The sequence below is a fragment of the Macaca nemestrina genome, chromosome 8 (assembly GCF_043159975.1).
Source record: "Macaca nemestrina isolate mMacNem1 chromosome 8, mMacNem.hap1, whole genome shotgun sequence".
Classification (NCBI taxonomy): domain Eukaryota; kingdom Metazoa; phylum Chordata; class Mammalia; order Primates; family Cercopithecidae; genus Macaca; species Macaca nemestrina.
The window spans coordinates 119,262,742-119,287,443 of NC_092132.1; the positions used below are offsets into that span (position 1 = coordinate 119,262,742).

Here is a 24,702-nt window from a genome sequence, read left to right on the forward strand (position 1 = left end):
AACTCTGTCCTTTTGCATTTTAAAAATCTTCCTATGTACAATTTTTCTTCTTTCCCTATGTCAATGAGCAAATTTCGATTCTACAATTCTAGAAAAACTATTTTTTTCCTAGTGATTGTCTTCCTAGAATGACCAAATCATTTCTTTCTAATTTTACGTTTGAGTAAAATTATAGTCTCTTTTTTTTTTGGAACCTCTGTCTGGCATTCAACCTCTTGGTCCTTGACATTTACACTTACTTTGGATGTCCTCCTTGAATTTGTAGTAAGACAGGGAAAATATTTGAATACCAAAGTGGTCCATAATGATATTTGGAGCTAATATTGACCAGAGTGTCATAGCCTGTAGATAACTGGGTGTAAAAAATTTATGGAACATTTAAGGGAAGATAAATGAGGCAGGAATGGGCAGGGCTAACAATTAATGAAAGGGATGACTCCAAGATGGGTCTCCAAGCAGCCAACCCACAGTGTTCAAATGTTTGGAAAACACATAAATTGTGGATCAGTGCCCAAGGAAATCCAAAATGGTCTCTGGTGTGATAGCAAGAATATTTTGGGCAGTAACAGAAATTGGCCCTGGAACCAAACAATAACTAGGTGTGTGACCAGCATTAGTAAGAAGGCTGGTAGTTAGTTATTCTGCCATTTCACATATAAATTCTTGAAGGTCTATGTGTTTTTTAGATTTCTATTTTCATGAACTTGTAAAATTTTGGTCAGTATTTTTCCATGTAGTTCTTTGATTTAAGGTATAGAGCAGGGTTCAGTGAATATTCACTGAAGTGAATTGAAATATAATTAATTAATCCAAAAATCAAACCTTAGGACTCAACAACTCAGTGACTATGCAAGTGCTCAAAGTTGATACCAACTTTAATGGTGGAAAGAGAAATTGCAGATATTGCATCTTTTTGGTAGATGGTATGTCCTGATACATACCCGACTCATGGTCAGGACTGACTCACAGCTAAAGCTTCGAGTGATGCTGTTAGTGCATGAGGCTGAGAATATCTGGTGGAAGCAGGAAGCCAGTGCTCACTCCCATTTGGTAAGCTCCTTTTTCTTCCACAGAAGACTTGGTTTCTTTGTTCTTGGACGTATATGTATAGCAATTCTATTTTCAGCTGAAGTCATCTGATATTGCTTATTACTTACATAACTCAGATTGTCTTTTAATTTACAGTCATAACTCTTATTGTGGTCTATATGATACATCCCTATAATCTATTGATGCACCTAGAAACACACACATATCATAAAATGAACTTGCAAATGGCAGAAAAGGGTTCAAGATTCACTTTGTAAAGAGGGTGATATAAGTGTTTCATAGGAGTCCTATGGTGAAGGGTGATTTCTAATATATGGCAGTAAAAGCCTGGTCCTAAACACAAGGAATTTGTCAGTGAAAGGACATCATCATTACTGACAGAAAAGCTTTCTGCTTTACTGACATAGCAAAACTCCTGGGTCCTCACCCAAACACAGGGCTATATTGTGTTGAGCAGTGTTTGATGCTGAAGAGATGGATTCATGCACTGACTGGTCTCTAGATACATTATTGAGTTTCCTCCTCCACTGATCCGATACAATATGGCTCATGAATGTGAGACTTTGGGAGGCTCAGTAAAAGAAACATAAAGCAAAGTGGGTAGTTTGGTGGACATAGAAGTTCAGCTGGTGATTTTTCATTTCCCAAGAACGTATACCAATTGACATTGTGTTTTATGTTTGAGGTGGACATTTAGTCTATAGTATATTTTTATAGTTTTATTGGAGTATAATTGACATTTGATAAACTGCTTGTATCTAAAGTGTACAATGTGATGAGTTTTGACATATGTATACACATTGCAATCAAGATGATAGACATATCTATAACCCTTTAAAATTTTCTTATGCCTCTTGTCACACCTTTCTTTCTCTTCCTACTCCTACCCCCATTCCCCTGATCCCAGGCAACAACTGATCTGCTTTCTGTCCCCATAGATGAGTTTTCTTTTTTTAGAATCTTACATAAAGGGAAACATACACTATGAGCTCTTTGTTATCCAGTTTCTCTTACTCAACCCAATCATTTTCAGATAAATTCCTGTTGTTGTGCAGATCAATATTTTGTTCCTTTTTATTGCTTTCTAGTGTTACATTGTGTGGGTATATTATAAATTGTTTACTCATTCACATATTGGTGGACATACTGATGGTTTTCAGACTTTTCCTATTACAAATAAAACTTCTATAGACATGTGTGTACAAATCTCTCATTGGACATACAGTTATTCATTTATTTTGGGTAAATATACAAGAATGAGATGTCTAGATTATATATTATATCTATATTTAATTTTCGAGGAAACTATGAAACATTTTTTCCAAAGGGGCTGTGCCATTTTACATTCTCATCAGCAAAGAACGTGAGATACAATTGACATTCTCAACAGCAATTTGTAAGGTTATTTTTATTTAATTTTGGTCATTATAGTGGGTGTGAAGAAATATTTCATTGTGATTAAAATTTGTATTTTCTTAATGACTAATGATATTGAACATCTTTTCCTATACTTATTTGATATCCATATATCTTTGTGAAGCATATATTCAATGTTTTGCTTGTTTTTAGATAAAATTATTTGTCTTCTAAATATTGAACTGTAAGTATTCTTTATCTATTTAAAGTCAAGACTATTGTTAGGCATATGTTTTGCAGATATTTTCTTTAGGTTTGTGATTTGTCATTTGATAGCAGTGCCTTTTGAAGACTGTGTTTTAAAAAAATGTTGACGGAGTCCAAATTTTTTATTTTTGCATTTATTGGTCATGTTTATTGTGTCCCATTTAAAAATTTGTTGCCAAACCAAAGATCACTAAGATTTTATTCTCTATTTTCTTTTAGAAATTTTGTGATATATATACATCATGGAATACTACTCGGCCATTAAAAGGGATGAAAGAATGTCTTTTGCAGCAACTTAGGTGGAACTGGAGGCCATTAAATCCAAAACCGTATGTCTTGCTTATAAGTGGGGGTTAAGCTGTGAGTACACAAAGACATAGAGAGTGATATAATGGACTTCAGAGCCTCAGAAGGAGGAGGGCGAGAGGGAGGCCAAGGATAAAAAACTACACATTAGGTACAACGTACACTACCTGGGTGATGGGTGCACTCAAATCTCAGAATTCACCACTCTATAATTCATCCCTGTAACAAAAAACACTTGCACCTCAAAAGCTATTGAAATAAAAAATTTTGAAAATTTTCAGATTTTTGGTTTTTACATTTACGACTTTTATCAATTTTAAGTTAAATTTTGTATAAATTCTGAGGTAAAGATTAAAATTCATTTCTTAGAAATGGTATCCAATCATCACAGCACCGTTTGTTGATCCTTTTTAACAAATTGTTTTGGTATCTTCATCACAGAGCAGTTTACCCTATGAGTATCAGCATAGTTTTGGATGGTCTATTCAGTTCCATTGGTTTAAGTTTTTTGTCATGGTGCCACTGTCTTCATTACTAACATTTTGCAATTAAGTTTAGAGTTCAGGTAGTGTAAGCTTCCAACTTTCTTCTTATTTTTCAAAGTTGGTTTCTATGGTCATTTTTGCTTTCTAAAGAATGTTTACAAGTGGACATCATTTTTTAAAACATAATTCTAAGGAAGTAAAAGAAGAAAAGAGTTGACATGACATTCTTCAGAGTGGCTATAATTCTAAAATTGTTTTTCTTCTCTTTGCTTTTTTAGTTCAGAACACAAATGTTTCTGTCACTTCTTAAAATAGGGGTCCTGCTCTTAAAGGCCAACAGTCTAAGCCTCTGAAGCAGTGTTATCCAAGGTCTGGTCTGTAATGTTACATTAGATGACCTAAAATGTCTTATAATCACTCATTGTACATAGTGGATATGATAGTTCTCATACACTTATCATTTACTTGATATTGTAATATTTCTTAAATTTATAAAATGCTTTATAATTATAATATGCTTTTAACAAATTATTTCATTTAAACCGTACATTTTTTAAAGAGACCTTGTCAGCATTATTAATATTGTAATTACTGCAATATTTCTATTACAAAGCTGTAAGAAAATATTTGTTACATACCTATTTTGTATGTGGCATAGTATATTATATGCGATCTTGTAGGGTATAATTCATTACCTTTAAATACAAGAAAATTGAAAACAGTAAATTACACAAATATTATAAACATGTAAGCTAAAATTATACATTAACATAAATTAGTATAAAATTATAAATTAACGTTAAGAGATAAGTAATTAATGGTCGAGAATGACAGTTATATCCTATAGGGATTTAAAAGAAGTAACAATAAGTATTGGTGTGAATGACCTAACCATGAAAGAGTTCCCAAACTGAAAGGAATGTAGATTTATTTTAAAGAAAAAAATAGCATGTTGAGAGTCAAAATGAAGGAAGAGGAGGGAGTCACAGTATGAACAAGGGCATGAGGATAAAAATGCATGACATTTGTGTTGATTTAGTGAAAAGAATATGCTCTCTGTAGGAAATAAATTGATTAGAAAAATAATTATAGATGATGCTAGAATTGTAGGTTGAAGCAGTTTGGTAGGGACTTTGAAAGCTTTCTTGTATAAAGACATAGCTTTTATTAGCACCTGTGTGCTGTGGTGTCCGACATTCAAGTTTCCATCTTAGAACTCTTTCCTGAATTACAGGCATATATATTTAAGTGCCTGCTAGGCATCGATGCCTGAGAGGTTCCACAAATAACTCAAACATGCTTAAATCTGAACAGTATCATATTTGCTCAACTTATTTTTCTTCCTATATTCTCAGTTTTATTAAGGACACTATAAGCCATCCACAAGCCTGAGTCAGAAAACAAGGAGCTTCTCCAGTCTCCTTGCTTATCTTCCAGTATAAATCAATTCTGTAAATTTTAACTACTGTATATCTTCAATCTTTTTCCTCTTCTCCATCTCCATGGCCATTGCCTTCACACAGGCTATGTTATCTCTTTTTGGACATATTGACGACTTTCTAGTTGGTTTCCTTGACTCGAGTTTTAACTGCCCATAAGGATAAATGATCATATTATTTTCTTCAAAAAATTCTTCTCTGGGAGCTTCCCATTAGTGATGTAATCTTCTATCATGGTCTGTGCCCAGTACACATTTTTTAGCTTCATTTGTTGTAATCTCTGTTTTCCCTCAATGTATGCTGCATGACTGCCATTTCAACAAATGCATTTCCTTGCATGTAGCATTGTCTTTTAAGCCACTGTGTTCTTGTCCCTGCTGTCCTCTCTAATGGGTCGTCTTCCCTACTGCTTACTTTTTATGTCCAAGCTCAAGCTCTACGCACCTGTGATGCTTTTGCTGGTGTCCCCAGATATTGTTGGTCACTCTTTCTTCTATGCTCTATTGCACTTGGTGGAAGCTTTTGTGAAAGACTGTGTGGTTCTTTTCCGAAAAGCACCATATGCTATTTTATTTCCCTATCCCTTTTCTGTAATGTGATAACTGGCTCAGAGGAGGTACTAAGTAAACATATATAAATACAATATATTTTACATGTTTATAAAATATATATTGTATGTTTTTATTTACATTATAAATAAATATATATTTATATATTATATTAACAAATATATGAATTATATACTAATTAATATATTACATATTATATATTAACATATTACACCTAAATATATTATATGTTGTATTTATATATTATAAAATATAGAATATTTTAAATATTTTGTAATATATAAATATTTATTTATATATACATATATTTATTATACAGACTAAACATATATATATTTGAATTATCAACTGAATAGATAATAAAATCAAAGTCTTAAAAGCAGTAACCTGGAGAGGGTGAATTGGAACAGAGTAGATGTGGATGATGGGTGATTCTGGGGAGCCTGATATCAGAGGAGCTTCTTCATAGTGAGGGACGTCGTGATGAGCATCCGCTCTTTGGATCTTAGATTTAATCTCTCCACTTTTTACCTTACCCAATTATAGTTTCAATACTTCTGAGTCATTTCTATCCTGTTTACCCAACTACCCATACCATTTTTTGTTTGTTTGTTGGTTTCTGTCTGTTGTGAGTCGGAGGCAGAGAATACTATGGCTGAAAGTCCTAAGGTGGCAATTCCTTTTAGGAAGATAAACCAGAACAGGAAAAGTAAGCTCTTGGTTGTCAAATAATAATACAATTTTTGAAGGCGTACCTCTGCTTCAATAGTAAGAAACTATTTTGGAAACCATACTGGAGACCTCACCAGCCCACAAAGAAAGGTGATGGTGCAGATAAGAGACACAATAAACTGCTTGAGGAAGTCTATTAGTGTATTTTGGGGGGAAGGTAATTGGCCATTGGCAGGACTGATATTTTAATCACATTTTCTCTTCTATTCACTTACATTTTTTAAACTCAGGCTGCTGCTCATTGAATTGGAACTGTACTGCCTAATCTCGCTACTTTACTAAGTTCACCTGGCAGTTATATATTCTTAGTGTCTTTAATGTTCTTCAAAAAGTGTAATTAAATGATGCTTAGCCTTTAGCATAATTAAGATTTTCTTTGCCTTTAAGAATGGAGATAGTCCATGGTACTAAATATAGTTGCCGTCATAGAACAGAATAAGAAAAGCAAGAGGAAAAGGCTCAAAAGTGGTGGTGTTAGTGGTGGAGGAAAAAGACATGTCAAGATGTCAAGTGAAGTTTTTCTGCAAACTGCCTTTTTTTGGTCTTTGCATAAACTTTAAATTTTTACAGACTTGACATTTTCCACAAAAAAGCAACAGAAAAAAAAAATGTCTCCAGAGTTTTTTGGTAGGGGCCAAAGAGAGCCAATGTAAAAGCAATGAAACATCAACAGTAGAGTAGCACGTGGTGGAGGCTGATGTGAAATCGATGTCAAATGAGTAAAGCAACAGGAAAATCGTGATTAGCACTGCAGGGGTATTGGAAATTTCATCTGTGGCAGAGAGTTTTCTTCACTCCTAGGTTCACTACCTACTATGAAAAGTATTTCTACAAGTCACTAACCCATCAATCATACATCTGCTCACTGTACTAGTTGTTATGGAGAAGCAAACATCAAGCATAAGATAGTAACTACTACTAAAAGCTTATGGCTTTTCTAGGAAGGCAAGTCATGCTGGCAACTTCTCCAAAGAGGGAATAAAAGCATTCAGTTGCTTTTTTTTTTTTTTTTTTTTTTTTCTTATCTGTGAAGTATGCTGCAAACCAAGCAGGGTAGAAGTGTTAACTGAAAATCAAAGAGAACTTGGTTTAAGTAGCTTGGTCCTAGTCGGCTGACTGAGATAAAGAGCTTCAGAGAAATGGGAAATTTGACACAGAGAGAAACTGGACAAGAGAGAAACAGTGGTCATTCTCTTTCTCTGTTGACATGACTCTATGAAGATGTCACTTAATAATGTCATATTAGGAACATTCATGTAATTCTTATGACTTAATTCACTGGCTAATATCAAATAAGGTTACTTGGTTACTTATTTGGTCAATTTTTTTTTCTTTTGGAGTCAGAGTCTCTCTTTATCCCCAGGCTGGAGTGCAGTGGTGCGATCTCAGGTCACTGCAACCTCCGCCTCCTGGGTTCAAGCGATTCTCCTGCCTCAGCCTGCCGAGTAGCTATGATTACAGCCGTCTGCCATCATGCCTGGCTAGTTTTTGTATTTTTAGTAGAGATGGGGTTCCGCCATGTTGACTAGGCTGGTCTTGAACTCCCGACCTCAAGTGATCCACCCACCTTGGCCTCCCAATGTGCTTGGATTAAAGGCGTGAGCCACTGCACCTGGCCTCAATTTTCAAATTAAAACTGACTTGAGTCTCCACTTGACAGTTTGGTAGAATTATTCATGAAACCAAGGAGGGTGGTCTGCTCAAATGCATTTGGTAAGAGAATAGAGTAATTTTATTCTCTTTCATGTGTCCACTAGAGGACTTCCTCTACTGTTGTTTCTTGTACTCTTGCCAATCAGTAAAATACTGGCCCAACTAGGGTAAAGTTATCTTGTTCACTGAAATGATGATGTTCTTTCCGATCCAAACACTTGCAGAAGCCTCTGGTTTTTCAATGGGGAAGATACATTCTCTCATTGACGTTCTTTAGTTTGCCTCTTTGTCCAAATGTCACCTGTTGAATATGATTGGCCTTCTTCAGGCTATGAAAATAAGTTTGATTATAATATTTTCTCCTAGGTCATTAGATACCTAGGAGTCTTACATTTGTATAACAATGGGCTTCCACTCATATGATTTTTTCTTGATCAAAATATAGTCAAAGGTAACTTGTGCTCTCCAATTGGATAATTTTCAATCACAACTTGTCTTAAAAATAAAAATATTGCTGGGTGCAGTGGCTCACGCCTGTAATCCCAGTACTTTGGGATGCCAAGGTGGGTGGATCACCTGAGGTCAGGAATTCGAGACTGGCCTGGTCAACATGGTGAAACCTCGTCTGTACTAAAAATACAAAAACTTAGCCCTGGCGAGGTGGTGGGTGCCTGTGATCCCAGCTACTCTGGAGGCTGAGGCAGCAGAATCGCTTGAACCCATGAGGCAGAGGTTGCAGTGAGCCGAGATCGTGCCATTGCACTCTAGCCTGGGTGACAAGAACAAGACTCCATCTCAAAAAGAAATAAAAAATAAATAAATAATTTAAAATAGAAATATTATATCCAAGAACTATGTCACTTAGTTATAATTTATTGAATGCCCACTGTGTACTAACCTTGATCTGGTCCATAAAATCTCATTTAATATGCAACCCCATGTGTAGGCACAGGACATGTGAGTGGTAGAATAACTTACCAGATAAGACTGTAATTTCTAATTACAGTCACTCTGGCTTCAAACAACATGGTCTTTCTTCCATGTCGAAATTCTTCATGCTGATAGTGAACTAGAAACAGTTGGAATCCCTGGCATAGGGTACAGATTGGCGAAAAGACTATTTCTAAATCTGAAAATCCACAGAGTCTGGCCTGTTAAAATATTCCCTTAAAGGCAGCATACTTCTTTTTTAATTTCAAGAGAAAGACCGAGTATTCTGTACATAGCTGTATAATTAGTACTGGGAGGGGTTCAGGGACTAACAACACACATACCCGTAACACCTATATACTTACAAAATCAGCACTATATAAAAATATAACATGGCTGTAAAATATTTACTAATTTTGTAAACATTGAATAAATGACCATTGTGTGCTAGACACTGAGATTTGTATCAGGGATATAAAGACATGATCTTTGTTCTCAGTACACAGTACAGTAGCAAAACTGACTTTTTGAACCATCTCAGCAAAAAGAGAAAAAGTGAACTTGAAACATCCAGATCACAAGCTTGCTGGACAGGTAGTCCCTGCATACTAGACAGCCCGTTATCATTGCTTATAGGATTAGGTAAAAGAAGCCTCCTCCTAGAAAATGTTTCCAAACTTCTCCTCTTTTTAAACACTCTTCATTTATGGTTTGTTTCCTAATTCTTTGAGAAAATAGAGATAATCAGAATAAAACTTTTCCAATGTCTTTCTACCTCATTTACCATCCTATGTGCTCCTAGGATTAGAATTCACCCCATCAGCCAGGTGCAGTGACTTATGCTTGTAATCCCAACACTTTGGGAGGCCGAGGCTGGTGGATCACCTGATGTCAGGAGTTTGAGACCAGCCTGACAAATATGGTGAAGTCTTCTCTCTATTAAAAATACAAAAATTAGTCACGCATGGTGGCAGGCACCTGTAATCCTAGCTACTCAGGAGGCTGAGGTAGGAGAATCGCTTGAAGCCGGGAGGCAGAGATTGCAGTGAGCCAAGATTGCGCCACTGCACTCCAGCCTGAGCAACAGAGACTCCATTTAAAAAAAAAAAAAAAAGAAAAAGAAAAAGGAAAGAATTCACCCCATCTACCCCAGGACATCACTAAAGTAGTTTACCCTCACCGTACATCATTAATAATTTTATTTTTAATGCATTGTTTCTAGTTATATATACACATGCTATCCTTCTCTTAATATCCCTTCCAGCTATAAATTCTCTGTTCCCCTTTACAAGAAAACCTGTCAAAAGAAGTTTATACTCTGCCTTCAATTAGGCTCCTCCGATTTCCCCTTGGATCCACTCCAATAGGGCTTTTGCCTGTAACACTTAACTGAAATTATTCTTATCAAGTTTATGGAAGTCTTCCATGTTGCTAGATCTAATGATTAATTATTAACTGTCTTCCTTGATATGATAGTCTTCTTTGATATGATATTTAGCTGTCTTCCTTGATAGGATATTTGACATGACTCATCACTCCTTGCTCTTGGAAATATATCCTTTGCTTGACTTCCAGGGTTTCCCCCTCTCTTCTTTTCTTATCCGTTTCCTCATCTAGTTCTTCCTCATCTCCTTTCCTTCTAGGTGGTCTGTGACTCAGATTTTGGAACCATAATCTTTTGTATCTACTCTTATTGTTTAGTGATCTTATCCAGTAACCTGGCTTTAAATAGCGTCTATATGTTGATGTCTCCCAAATTTCTATGTCAAGATTGATCCTCTTCTATGAATTTCAGATCCATATATTTAAACCTCCCAACTCTTTTATATCCAGAATCTCCATACAGAAACAGACATTTCAAATTTACACCTGCCCCAAAACCAAATGTATGACATCCTCCCCTAAACATGCTCCACTCATGGTTTTCTCCATCTCAGTTAGTGGCAACTGCATGCATTCAGTCGCTTGGGGAAATCCGACAGGGAATCTTTTAGCAAAACCTGTTGATTCTGCTACAAAATATATTAAGAGTCCTCCATTATCTTAATCTCCACTAGAAGGTCACCGCCCAAACCATCATTTTCTCTTCCTTGAATGATTGCCATTTTGTCATGATTTGTCTTTCTATTTCTATCTTTGCCAAATCTGAATCGATTCTGACATGCAACCAGAGTGACCCTGTTGCAGCGTAAGTCTGATCTTGTCACTTCTTGGCTGCAAACCCTGGAATGACTTCCCATTCTATTCAAAGAAAAAAATGGAAGACCTTTCAAGAGCCTAGAAAGTCATACTCTATCAGCCTCATCCATTGCCTCTCAAATCTCATCTCTTACTACCTCTCATCACCAATTCTGCTGCAGCCATACTTACCTTCTTGCTGGTTTTCTTCAACATTTTAAACACACTTAGGGCAATTATATGTGCTGTTTCCACCTTGGAGAGCCATCTAATCTGTTTTCTGTCTCCCCCTCTCTAAATTCCATTCATGAAGAGATTTTTACTTGTTCTATTCACACATTTAGAATGAATATACATTATAGCCACCTATTAATTTTTCTAACTAATGGAAGATGGATCTGAAGTGTGAGTAATGAGACAATTTTAGGTGTTTAATAATTAAAATAGACATGATTTATTGAAGATTTGGAACATGCCAGGCTCTAGATGAAGAGTTTTACATTTACCATCTCCTTTAATCCTCACACCAGTCCATTGAGGTAAAACTGTTCTTCCCAAATTTTATAGGTAAGGAAACTAAGGTAGGAGAAGGTAAATAGTTTCCCCAAAGTCAAACAACATGTTGGCAGAGTTAATATTTGAACGCAGGCATTTTCACTCTAGAGCTCATATTCTTAGCCTTAACGTTAACAGTTGTCTTTCTAGCAGGAACTTTGTGAGTTTTGCAATTTGCCTGTGTCACATTTTATTCCATGGGATACTATAGGTATTTGTCAACAAATGTAATTTATCTCCTGTACACATTACGAGCTCTCTGAAAGAGAGAGAGAGAGAGAGAGAGAGAGAGAGAGAGAGAGAGGCGATCTTAGTTATCTTTGAATATACCTTATGTCCAGAGAAGGATCTTACACATAGGAGGTGCTCCTTAAATGTTGGATTAAAAAATAAGAAGAATAATGTGGCACAATCTGATAATTGATTTCACTTAAAATAATAGTTTCGCATTTGATTCTAGAAAAGCAGGGAAGCTGTCCAATATCCATCCTGTTCCTTTCAGTTTACCCATAGAATCCACTGCATGCTCAGAGTTAGAGAAAATACTTTCTCAGAATGATGCCAGGTTTTTCTTCTTCCAAATGTTGTTTAGTACACACCTTTCTGCACTATTCTAAAAAATAGAAGGTACTGATGTCAACAAAGTTGTAATTATATAGATTTAAAACTTCATAATTAATTAACTTATGGCAAAGCACTCTTCTAGGTTTATAAGTTATAAAAAATATATTAACTTGTCTTTCATTAACTTGAAAAAAATTCCAGTTTTCAATAATAAGATGGTCATCTTGATACACAAACTTTCTTTAAATATTAAGAACCAGGAAAATAAAAGTTTCTAATTTTTTTTAATTAAAAATATAGAACCATCATACTTTTGTTTGTAAGTTTCCCACTCTGAGTTATACAATAGTTAAAGTTACCTCTTTTTCTGTTTTGGGCAGCTTTGAATTTATAGCTCTTAAAAACTCCTAAAAGGACACAACTAAAATTTTAATGGGCATTTCAGCTAAGTCTTTTTGAATTTTGTATTAGATTTGCCTTTAGCCTTGGGTAAAGCCATAAAAAAAATTGTCTGCTTAAAAATGTAATCATCACACAGGAACTTCCCAAAGTCAGCATCAAATAGAATAAAATATATTTTATTAATGATACAATTCACAAAATTACCAACCCTGCCACTCTCTGCCCTCTAGGGACACCTCTTCCTCCTACTATTTGTATACCAGCCACTGGTGTTTGTTCTGTGTAATTTAACCTTCTGATTGCCTTGAATGCTTAATGAGCTAGATTAAGTGAAATGCTGTTTAGAGGGGTGTTGACTTCTGTTGGGACAGTGGACCAATGAAATCCCGGTCATGGGCCAGAGCCTGAGGAAGGTCCACTCCTGATGGATGAACTAGAATCAAGAAAAGACCTGCCAGCCTTTTTTGTTTTCACTTCTAAAGGGATGCTTAGTAAATACACAGAGTTGGTGTTCAAAGATCCAGTTAGCAGGGAGCATCTGGGCCCATTTCCAGGTGCAGTAGCCTCGTTTCTCTTTAAATGTCTTATTTCTTCCTTAACATACAATTTTAGGACTCATATTTAGTTACCATTAGTCTTTCACCTCCTACTTCAAATTGGTTTGTTTATCCTTTTACTAAAACCAGATAAGGTTCTTTCTCAAATTTGTCTTAAAGAAGGAAGCATATCTCCATCATGAACCTAGTACTTCACCTTTACAAAAAATCCCAGCAAGGAGTTGTGCTCTTTTAGAAGGAGATAGAGAGAGGCCACTCGCGGTGGTGGCTCAGGCGACTAATGCCAGCACATTGGGAGGCCGAGGTGGGGGGATAACTTGAGGCAAGGAGTTTGAGACAGCCTGGCCAACATGGTGAAATCCTGTCTGTGCTAAAAATACAAAAATTAGCTGGGCATGGTGGTGTGCACCTGTAATCCCAGCTACCCTGGAGGCTGAGGCAGGAGAATTGCTTGAATCTGGGAGGCGAAGGTTGCAGTAAACTGAGATCGTGTCATTGCACTCCAGCCTGGACAACAGAGCAACTCTGTCTCCAAAAGAAAAAAAAAAAGACAGATAGAGAAAAATGCTACTGGTGAATGCTTATCATTTTGCTGGCAATAATATTTGATAGTAGTTTTCTATTCTGGGATTAAACAATGACTTTTTTTGAGCATTTGTTAGATGTTAAAATTTGATGAGACTTTGGGGTGAACCCCAACAAAAGCCCCAGATTTTTATAAGCAGTTCACAACTTTGTTAAAATCTGGTAAACAATGACATAATGTCTAAGAAATACCAAGTAAAAATTTAAAGGGCTTAGTTTTTGACCTTGAAGTTTGAGAAGTTATCTTTGAATAAACTTAGTGTCCAGAGATAAAACAGATAAAACAGGAGTGACTTCTAATAATAATTTTCAGTATTTAAAAGGGGTTTTTCCATATAAATAGGAAGAAGAGAACAATCCATATGTACTGTTCTGAAAATAAATTTCTACCAGCTAACTAGATTAATCTGAAAAAATAATTTGATATATTAAATTTATTTAATCCTTAGTGAAATTAATCTCCACTTCAGAGGACAGAAACCAGGGAATCTGGTTTTTTAGGTGTCTTAGAGGGGAGGAATAAGCTGACCCTGTTTTAACAGACAGGCACTTGACGAATACATGTGTGTGGAGGCTTCTAAGGGGCATATACAGCAGTGCAGCCATCATTATTCACTGGAGCTTGTGTGAGTATTATTAATTCCACCCTACACAGAAGCTTCCCTGAAAACCCAACTCTGCCTGTGGCCGAACCATGTAAAATTCAGGAGTTTTATCAAGCATCATATCTTCTCCAAGATACATACTTCGCAAGAGCAGAATGTGCATACCATGAGATTATTCTACCCTTGGTACAAGAGTAGAAAATTAGGGGATGATTAGCTTGACTTTCAACCATTCCTTTATTCTAATGCCTCTAACAAGGTGGTGGTGTTTTTTTTGTTTGTTTGTTTTCTTTTACTTATTTGTTTTTTTAAATTTATTTATTATTATTATACTTTAAGTTGTAGGGTACATGTGCATAACGTGCAGGTTTGTTACATATGTATACTTGTGCCATGTTGGTGTGCTGCACCCATCAACTCGTCATTTACATCAGGTATAACTCCCGATGCAATCCCTCCCCCCTCCCCCCTCCCCATGATAGGCCCTGGTTTGTGATGTTCCCCTTCCTGAGTCCAAGTGATCTCATTGTTCAGTTCCCACCTATGAGTGAGAACATGCGGTGTTTGGTTTTCTGTTCTTGCAATAGTTTGCTGAGAATGATGGTTTCCAGCTGCATCCATGTCCCTACAAAGGACACAAACTCATCCTTTTTTATGGCTGCATAGTATTCCTCAAGGATCTAGAACTAGATGTACCATATGACCCAGCCATCCCATTACTGGGTATATACCCAAAGGATTATAAATTATGCTGCTATAAAGACACATGCACACGTATGTTTATTGCAGCACTATTCACAATAGCAAAGACTTGGAATCAACCCAAATGTCCATCAGTGACAGATTGGATTAAGAAAATGTGGCACATATACACCATGGAATACTTATTTGTTTTAAAAGTCGTATGTTAAGAGTACTTAATTGGGCTGATGCATGTACTTTTGCTCTACAAGAATTACATAGGCTATTTGTAAATTAATCCAGCTAGCCCCCAAACCATTCTGAAACACTTTATTAGACAACACAAAAATTAAATAGATGTTATAAGGCAAAATACAACCAGAAAAAGAATGGTCTTTCTATTCTGCTACATTATGACCTCTGACAGAATTTTTTTTAAAAAATGCTTAATCTCCAGTACCTAAATATATATGTGCAGCAAAACTTTGTTGAATAAACTAATTTACAGAAGGGAGAAAAGTATGAAAAAATGCACAAGGCAAGATATTGTCTATTGTCCCGTGTTTTAATATTTGTGTCAATAATATTTAATTAATAGATGCAAAACTCCTTTACATAGTCCTAAAACCAGAGGATATAATTGTTCATGTTTCATAAACATGTTTATCTTAGAGTTATGCTTAGTCTGTGAGAACAAAGAGATACGAAGTCCTATTCAATCACACTTTTGATTCATATTTGCTCAATTTATTATCTTAACCTATTTCTCTTCATTGACACAGAAAAGGTCCAGTTTTAAACTTGCAAAGATAGCTGCAAATTATTTGTTATAATGACAAAGTTGAAATGTTTTCTGAAGAGATGAAGAAAAACCGAGTGATAGGATAGGTCAGATAGGTAGAGGGAGAACTCAAACAAAACAAAACAAACAAAAAACTCTCACCCAATTCCAGTTTCAGAGAGTGTGGAGCAGTTTATAACAATTAAAAACTATATGTAACTATATATACATGCATATATACACACAGACAGACACACACGTGTGCTTGCACAGTTACATACAGTTATTTGATCACCCTGAGGAATGACCAAAAGCAAGCAGAACTTGAGAAGATTCAGCCCTTGAAAGAAGACAAAAACAGCCGGGCGCAGTGTTTCACACCTGTAATCCCAGCACTTTGGGAGGCTGAGGCAGGCAGATCATGAGGTCAGAAGTTCAAGACCAACCTGGTCAACATGGTGAAATCCCCTCTCTACTAAAAATACAAAAAGTAGCTGGACGTGGTGGCACACTTCTGTAATCTCAGTTACTTGGGAGGCTGAGGCAGGAGAATCACTTGAACCCATGAGGCAGAGGTTGCAATGAGCCAAAATTGTGCCACTGCACCCCAGACTGGACGACAGAGCAAGACTCTGAGAAAGAAGAAGAAGAAGAAGGAGAAGGAGAAGGAGAAGAGAAAGAAAGAGAAAGGAAAGGAAAGGAAAGGAAACAAAAAGGAAGAAAGAAAGAAAGGAAGAAAGAAAAAGAGAAAAAAAAGAAAGAGGAACACAGTGGGTAATCTCTGTGTTCACATTGTTTCTAACCTGAGGTTCCTGCTCATTCTGCAATAGGGCTGGTGCAGGACAATTAGAACCTAAGCTGAGAGCTTCAGGATTGTCACCTTGAGGAGTGAGAAGACTGAGTTTAAAGCTGTCAGCGTAACCAAAAATTAGGGGTGAGGATTCTGGAAAAGATAAATTGATTAGGAGATGAGTCTAAACTCTCCTCAAGTATTTGACACACAAACTGTGAATGTATGTGTGAGGCTCCAAATCGCCCACCAGTAAGCAACAAACTGGAGGTCTAAAAAGAGATTTTAGTTAAGGACTTCTGCATGAGAGACAGAGTTTGATGTTGGGATCCTATCAATTCAGACGATTTGATCTGTTAAGGACACTTTAGTTTTTAGTTTTTTAAATGGAAGCCCAGAAGGGTCATACTTTAAAAGTAATCACTACATCCCAGGACTAAGGATATGGCTAACATGAAAGACAAAGCTGAAATAGGTTCCCCCACCCAAAATACAGAGCAAGATGCCAAAACCAAGTGATCAGTCAGTAATTTCAGTCACTGCTAGAATAAAAACCACTGCTGTTCGCAGGAGATTAACTGAATTCAGACTCTCTACAATGTGTTGTCATCAAAGTGAAGTATGCAATAAAAAGTAATACTCTTTGGCCATAAAAAAGAATGAAATATCATTTGCAGCAACATGGATTGAACTGGAGATCATTGAGTAAAGTAAGCCAGGCACAGAAAGACAAATATTGCATGTTCTCACTCATATGTGCAAGCTAAAAAAGTTTATCTTATGGATATAGATTAGAATGATAGTTACTAGAGTCAGGGAAGGGTGTGTGTGTGTGTGTGTGTGTGTGTGTGTGTGTGTGTGTGCGTGCGCATGGTGAGGGGTAAATGGTACAAACATACAGTTAGAGAGAAGGAATAAGTTCTAGTGTTCTAAAGCACAGTAGAGTTAGCAACAATATAGTTTATATTTCAAAACAGCTAGAAGAGAAGATTTGAAATGTTTCAAACACAAATAAATGATAAATTATTGAGGTGATGGATTCCTAAATACCATGACTTGATTACTACACATTTTATGCATGTATCAAAATATCATATGTATCCAATAAATATGTACAAATATCATGTATCAATAAAAATTTTTTAAGAAATGTAGACATATTAAGAAACTAGTGTAGTTGAACCATAGTCAAGAGGAAAAACAATCAATTGAAAACTCCCTAGAGGTGTTGGTATCCTTGTATTGGAATTAGCATATAAGTGTTTAGAGCAGCTATTATAACTATATTAAATTATGAAAGAAATATATGCTTATAATGAAGGAACAGATAATAAAATATCCTTAGAAAAATAAATATTGTAAACAAGTACCAAAGGAATATCTTAAAACCGAAAACTAAAATGTTTAAAATAAAGAATATTTTATTGAATGGCTTCAACGGGAAGATTAGAGATGAGGGAAGAAATAACCAAAAAACTTTAAAACTGATTAACATAATATGCATTGTGAAGAAGAGAAAGAAAAAAAAATTGAAGACAGAATTATGTGGGGCAATACCAATTAACTTACAAAAAATGCAATTTAAAAAATGGAATAATTTTAAAATATAATAATTCCAGAAGGAGAGAAGAAAGAGAACAGGCAAAGAATACATCTGAAGAAGTCCTGTCTGAAAAATCCACAAATAAATGAAAGGTGTAATCTTACAAATTTAAGAAGCACAAATAGCTCCACACAGAATAAATACAAAGGAACCACACCTAGGTATATCATAGTACAACTGCTGAGGACAAAAGAAAAAGAAAAAATCCAGAAAGCAAAAAAATGGCACATTATATTAAATGAATAATACTGACTTCTGATCAGAACAAGGGAACCCGGAAACTAGGCAAACATGATATATAAAGTGTAGAAAGGGGAAAATCCAGACCTGCCAATTCTGAGTTGTATATCTTGAAAGTATATGTCAAGAATGAAGGCCAAAAAAAGATATTTTTAGATAAATAAAAAATGAAAAGATGTGTTTCTAAACTGACGTGTACTAAAAGGAATGCAAAAGCAGTTATTTAGACTGAGGGAAATAATTCTAGATGGAAATTTGAATCTTCAGAAAGAAATGAAGGATATGGCAATGATAAATATGCATGTAAATAAGAGCTTAATTTTTCTCTTATTTCCTGTATGATTATATGAAAAATTTATATACAATTTTATAAGATATATTTCTCTATATTATTTTTATATAATTTAAATGGCTACTTAAAGCAAAATGTGTAAGTTTTATTTGGGAGTTTGTAATATATGTTGAGGTAAATCATGAAAAATTATGTAACAAAAGCACAATTGCAAGATTCTTTTATATGAAGTTGTATAATTGTAACTCTAAGTAGTTTGAAAAGTTAATAATTTGGATTTTAATTTCGAAATCAAGCTCACTAAAAGCAATAGAAAAAAACTATAAATTAAAAGTCATTAGATAAATTAAAGTAGAATTCTAAAATATCTTGAATTAACAAAAAAAGGGCAAGAAATAGAAATGGGGAACAAAAAAATTGGAAACACAGAAAACAAATAGAGACTTGTAGCTATATCTCAATTGTTATCCGTAATTACACTGCATGGAGATGGACTAAACATTGTAATTAAAGGAAGATGTTATTAGAGTTGAAAAAGAATCATGACTCAATTATAATCCACCAGCAGCACACAACACACTTAAATGTGAAGAAAATGAAAATTTAAAATAAAGAATGGAAGATATATGGTATCTTAGCAATAACCATAAGAAAGCTGGAGGGGCTATCTTAATATAAGATAGACTTAAGACAAAGACTATTACAAGAGATTTAAAAAAGGACACTTCATAATGATGAAATGTTCAGTCCTTCAGGAATCTATACTAATCACAAATATGTATATGGCTAATAACAGAGTTTCAAATAGTGCTGTGAATATTGATTAAACTGATAAAAGAAATAGAAAAATCCATGTATTTCATCGGAAATTTTAACATTCATCTCTCAGTAACTGATAGAACTGGACACAGAATCAGTAAGGCCATAAGTGCTCTGGACAACACTAGGCACCTCTTTTAACTAATTATTACTTATAGAACATTATACTAGAATACATGTTCTACTTGAGTGTACTTAGTATGCTTACCAAAATAGACCATCTTCTAGGTTATAAAAGAAGTTTCAATATGGCAAAAAGGTTTGAATGTTTCAATATGCTAACGGAGTGAAATTTTGCAGACTATATCTTCTGATTGCAATGAAATTAAATGACAAATTAGTAACAATAAGATATCTGTAAGTCCTCAATAGACCAAAGAATAAATTACAAGGGACATTAAAATTAATTTTACCAAATTATAATGAAAATATAAAAATCAAAATGAATAAAATAAAATCTAGAGGAAATTTTATAGCATTACACGTTTATTATATTTGAAAACTGAAAATGTCTAATATCAAAGATCCATGGGTATACTTGATGAACTAAGAAGAAGATCAAAGTAAAACCAAAGTTATCAGAAATAAGGAAGTAATAAAGATTGGAGTCGACATCCATGAAATAAAAAACAAAAAACTGCTGGTACAGTGGCTGACACTTGTAATTCAAGCACTTTGGGAGGCTGAGACAGGAAGATGGGTGAGGCCAGGCATTCAAGACCATCCCGGGCAACATAGTGAGACCCCCATCTCTACAAAAAATAAAAAATTAGCCAGGCGTGGTGGTGCACACCTGTAGTCCCAGCTACTTGGGAGGCTGAGATGGGAGGATAGCCTGAAGCCAGGAGGTCAAGTCTGCAGTGAGCCATGCTTGCACCACTGCCCCATCTTAGGTGACAGAGTGAGACCCTGTCACAATGAACAAATAGTAAATAAATAATAGAGAAACTAACAGAATTTTGTCCTTTATTGCCATGACAACATAGATGCGCAGATACTAAAATGTACTAAGGGAACGTTATCAACAATTATATGCCACTAAATTTGGCAACTCAGATAAAATGGCTAAATTCCATGAAATTAAAAACTTATCAAAAACTGAAAAAAGATTAACAAAATATAAAGACTCATATATTCATTAAAATAATTCAATTATTTGTCAAAAATTTTCCCATAAAGAAAATTCCAGGTTGCTTTAGTGGTGATTTTTACTACATATTTAAGAAAGTTATACTCCCAATCTTACATAAATACTGAGAAAGTAGAGTAGAAAACACCAAGTTGTTTTATTGGATCATCACAATATTAATATCAAAGCTGGACAAAGATATTTCCAAAATAAATATATTGCACACAAATATCCCTCATGAACATAGTTGCCAAAATTTTAAAAATTGCAAGTTAAATCCAGCAATATATATATAAAAGATGATAACTTATTATGGGTCATGGGACATATTTTATAAAAGCAAAGTTGGTTTAGCAATGAAAAGACAATCAATGTAATTTGACATATTAACAGAAAAGAAAAATCATAAGGTCATCTCATTAGATGCAGAATAAAGGTTGGCACAATTCAACACTATTGCAGGAAAAACTCCTAGCAAAACTAGGAATCAAAGAAAACTTTTATACTGGCTATTTAGCCAATGCAGTAAGACAAGCTAGGGAGGAAAAAAAGGCATATGTATTAAAAAAAAAAAAAATGCCTTTCTTTTCAGATGACATAATCATCTACATAGAAAATCCCAAAGGGAGATGCATTAATGTTATAAAAATCACCTATATAGTTTCATAAGAAGAGTTTGCAAATAGGAGAAAAACAGAATTGTCTATAAGGGGACAAAAAGAATGAGGAGAGTAGAGCAGAAGAAAGTCAACAGAAGGGAGATATAGACCAACAAGAAAAAAAGCTGGATCCTAAAGATAAACTTGACAGCTTCAAATTTTCACTTATTTTTATACCTAATTTTTTTCTTTATCCCTGTTTCTTCCAGTCCTGTCTAATTTAAGGGAAAGTTGATGTCTTTATTCAAAGCATTCTATGTTTCCAGTGAAATTCTAAATCTCACAAAGGCAGAGGTTATGCCTATTTTATGCACTTTTCTATGACCCCATAGCAGCCACAGTAGCTGCATGGTAGATACTTAACTCATTTATTCATTGCTTAATCCATTTGTTCCTCAAATATTGAATGAGTGTTCACCATGTGTCAGGCACTGTTTTATGTACTGGGAGCTTAGCAGTGAGCAAAAGAAAGCCTTAACTTTTACAGAGCTTAAAAAAGTAAAATAGGGAAAGAGAAGAAAACAGCTAATAATTCAAATAAAATGTATATTGTTACATATATTTATTTTTTAATTGTTTAAATTTCCATTTTTATTATAAATTCAGTGGGTACACGTGCAGGTTTGTTACAGGATATACTGTGTAATACGGAGGTTCAGGCCTCTGTTGATCCCATCACCCAGATAGTGGACTTAGTATCCAATAGAAAGTTTTCAGCCCTTGCCCCCCCTTCTTTTTATATTTTTATACATATTATTTCCACAGGGTCTCAGAGCAATGATGTAGTATAGGCAGAGTGAAGTGATATCTCAATTTTATAGATAAGGAAACTGAAGAACGGAAAGACAGTGGGTTGCTAAGAGTCCTACAATGATGCAGCAAAGTCATGCATCTAGGTCTTCAGGGAGGAAATCTCATTTCCATTCTTCTTCCTTTAAAGCAGGCCAGCAGAAGGATGAAATAGACAAGCCCTACAATGTAGGATTTATGAAGGTTGCCACCCTCTTTTTCCAAGCATAGAAAAAATAAGTGCTCTGAGCACACGCTCATTGTTCCACAGCAGCAACTGTGGCTGCTAAAGGACGATGCCTTGTTAAAAGGAGAAAGAAGCATGGCTCCTTTGACAGAAGTTTTCTCTTGTGGCTTGCAGAGGATCAGACATCCATCATCCACTGTTATTTATTTATCATATCTTAGTCATTGCCCTCAGTAGCACAAATGCGAAATAGCAGTTTCCCTTTCCCCTGGGAAGGCCAAGCTTGATGTGTCAATAATTAAAAACCGCCTTGACAGCTGACACTTGTGACTCCCTGGAAAGCTGCAAAAGGGCAAGGGAAACAAAGAAAAGGTTCTTCTTATAAAGTCAAACCTAACTTTGTCAATTGACAGAAGGAGTTACATGCAAGCGAGAGGGAGAAACACCAGAGGGCAGGCGTGGTAGACCATGAGCTTGATGTGAGTCAGGGGTACAGTCATTTCCTGAGATGGTAAGCATGACATGAGAATATATTATCATCGCAGTGCTGCAAGAGGACCTCATCAGAATATTGGGCACTAGGAGAGGATATATAGTTCTAGACTCTACAGTTTGAGTTAGGAGTAAAACTCTTAGGGAAGTTTCTGATGATCCACCTGAAATACAACAAAGAAGGTAAATGGAGCAAAAAGGTGTACTATTTAAATTGAAAAACCAGAGTAAACAACGTCAAAACCCAGGAAAAACTGATAGGCATTCATTTCCACAGGACATTAGAGGAAGAATGGGCCTATGTTGAAGCAAAGGAATACCAAGATAGACCAAAGCTAGCTAAAGATTACACTTGCAGTTTGGTTAAACAGCAGCAGATTACCACGAGTGAACGTACCATTTTCACCCAAAGAATGATTTGATAATTATCAATGAGAGTAATTACCATAATTACTAGATTTGGACAGAGTGGGTGGCAGTAAATGGCAGGGCATTGGAAGGCTCTTTCAAAGCCTAAGAGTCCACTCTCATTTCTTCAGCTCCCAAGGAAGCAAGACTTCACTTCTTGGCTGATGCTCACTATAAGGTGTCATCCATGTTCATTTCATTTCCACAAACTTCCAGAAACTAGAAAGTGGTGCCGATTTAATGTAACGATATCTTCATATGTCTTTTTTCCAGAAGAATACTGGTAACCTTCTCAAAAAGCATGCTTTCTCCAGTTGTATTTTTCTTATTTTTTCCCCTAAGGATTCTTAAATGTCTTGTCTGAAATTTTAAGTATTTTTAGCATTCTTTTAGACAAAGAGAAGAAAAATGCCAAAATTTATTGAAAGTTTCAATAATGTAACATAAATGAAAAAGGAAACCAGCTGTGGTGGCTCACACTTGTAATCCCAGCACTTCGGGAGGCCAAGGTGGGCAGATCACTTGAGATCAGGAGTTCCAGACAGCCTGATCAACACGGTGAAACCCCATCTCTACTAAAAATACAAAAATTAGCCAGGTGTGGTGGTGTTCACCTGTAATCCCAGCTACTCAACAGGTTGAGGCAGGAGAATTACTTGAACCCATGAGGCAGAGGTTGCAGTGATCTGAGATCACACCACTGCACTCCAGCCCGGGTGACAGAGCCAGAACCCAGAACCCAGCATTTAATTCTTGTTAACCCTATGAGGGTGGTTTCATTTACATTTACATTTCATTTACATTCTATTAGGTATTTAATCTAGAAATGATTTAAAGTATAAAGAGAATGTGCGTAGATTGCAAATGCTACACCACTGTATATCAGGACCTGAGCATTCCTGGGTTTGGGTATCTGCAGGAGATTCTGGAACGAATCCCCCTCAGATGCTGTATTTGAGCTTATTACTTTCTTCAAAGCACTGGCCTTAAACATCTTCCATCTATAATTTGTAGGGGAGAGGACCACGAAGGAGAGGATAAAAACCAAACTAAATATAAAGGTGCCATTTAGTCACCCAAGTTAGGGAAGAGGAGCTCCTTGGAGAAATACCAGCCTTAATGGTCCCCAGAAGTTTAATGCAGACGGTAGAAGTACAAACCAGGGACACTCAGGAGCCAGTATGAACAGGAGGCATGACTGGTAGCTGCACCCATGCCCTGATTTCAGGATCCTCGAAAATCTCTTTGTATTCCCAAATGTCTTTTCCAATTTCTTCTGTTGCCCTAAATTCCACTGTTTGGCCATTGTGATGGAGTTCTGTGGAATGGGATGTTTCCTAGGGTCACAGGATGGATCCTTACACAAAAGCATGAATTAGTTGGCCAGATCTGATCCATTCTTTACAGTTTATTTGGCTAATCAGTTGAAAGTGTAAGGAGAGCATAACATGAGACAGTAGAGACACAGATAAAAGCAAAGTAGAAATAAGAGTAAATATTGAGAATGATTTTTGAATCTATATTATTATATCAAGCCAAATCAGAGTGAAATGTGTATTGATGCTGTGATTTGTATAGAGTTTATACTATGAGTCTGAA

General features: G+C 35.6%; 1 long non-coding RNA gene across 1 annotated transcript in view; it reads right to left on the minus strand.

Moving 5' to 3' along the window:
• Nucleotides 1-24,702, minus strand: part of LOC105476602 (uncharacterized) — a 116,123-nt gene that overhangs the window by 64,579 nt on the left and 26,842 nt on the right. Inside the window, exons 2-3 of the long non-coding RNA XR_011606547.1 lie at nt 11,851-12,133; nt 4,103-4,159 (exon numbers count right to left, since the gene is read on the minus strand). This is a non-coding gene — a long non-coding RNA (uncharacterized lncRNA). The remainder of the gene's footprint in view (nt 1-4,102; nt 4,160-11,850; nt 12,134-24,702) is intronic.